Below are 1,472 nucleotides of genomic sequence, written 5' to 3'. Positions count from 1 at the left end.
GGAAGGCGAATGGCGCCAGTTCTCTATTTCACTGTGAAAATTACCAGCGTGCTTCAAGCTGTCAGTGGGGGATTTGTCTATCAGAAAAAGTGGTAATTACATAATAATTCCCAACAAATAGATTTCCATACATTTTCGTAAAATGTTCCTGTAGGAATAATCACGTCTGAGAGCCTTTTAAAGAGTCTGAAAAACATCTGTGCAAAGCATTTTCTTTAATTCTGAGAATATGTTCGGGTAAATGTGGCTCGAGGCTCACACTGCTGCCACAGCTTTGATTTATGACAAAAAATTGCTCAAATAAGCCGGATACCGGTTGCCATTTATAGGATAGACTCTATGTTTCTGGCACTGCCCAAAATGCTTCTAGTGGTTTCACCTTAGAAAACTTTCAGGAATTAAAGAGCAACTCCAGCAACAAGGAAAATCTCCTAAATATAAATGAATTATATATATATAGATATATCTATATATATATATATTGAATTGTATAGTACATTTATCTATATCTATTATATTGATACAATTGTGTTCATTTGGGTGCTAGCAGCTTTCAGTTTTACAAATATGTATATCTTTTTGCTTAAGAACACGATATTTTTGTCTATAGTAATCTGCTATTGCCTGCTAAAACATAGTCCATAAACATAAAGCAGAACTCCAGGCAAAACTAAATCTTAACCCTTACAGTGGGGCTACCCCATGCACTGCAAGGGTTAAATGTTCGTTTTGTCTAGGGAGCTAAAATAACAAAGTTATACTCACCCCCGATCCCAACTTGCTCTTACACCTCTCCCTCCAGCCTGTCTCCTCCTCTGCTCCAACGATGGTATGTCTCTAGGCATCCTCATGTTCTATACACTGTAAAGAACATGACAAATCACAGGACCTTTGACGGCTGGAGCAGCATGGGCACTGCAGATCAACTGATTGACTGCTAGTCCTGAACTTCCCTCTCCCAGTGTCACTCTGCTGTGCTGCACAGGGATTTCAAGAGGCTGATACCAAGTCAATATCAGGTACCTACACTGCTTACATAATAAAAATGACATTTAATGATGCATTAACAGTACTATGCAGAGCTGCATTCATCTGTGGCTTTCATATCTGTCTGTAGTTCAGCTTAAATCAGAGTTCTCTGTATTTTCCTGTTTTGAATTTGAATATGTGACGTCCCAGAGCGAATTTTGTGTTTTTTCCCAAACACAAACAAAAACCCTACCTGGGAGAACTGTCCAAGAGGGACATTCTTCTCACTGTGGCACATTTTTAGATATCCTCCTTTTGTGTCTATGGGACAGGAAGTGAAGACAAATGTCTCCAATGGTGCACAGACAGGGAAACAAAATAGCAGGGTTATAACCCTTTCCAACTGCATCCAAAAAGAAATGCTACACATTGGCTATACGTACACTTTAGGAGACTGATAGCAATATGTGAACTGTTGTTATACCAATTCACATGAATGAATT

Source organism: Nanorana parkeri, unplaced genomic scaffold, assembly GCF_000935625.1.
Source record: "Nanorana parkeri isolate BGI_ZX_2015 unplaced genomic scaffold, ASM93562v1 scaffold1402, whole genome shotgun sequence".
NCBI classification, from domain to species: domain Eukaryota; kingdom Metazoa; phylum Chordata; class Amphibia; order Anura; family Dicroglossidae; genus Nanorana; species Nanorana parkeri.
This window is presented reverse-complemented; position numbering follows the sequence as displayed.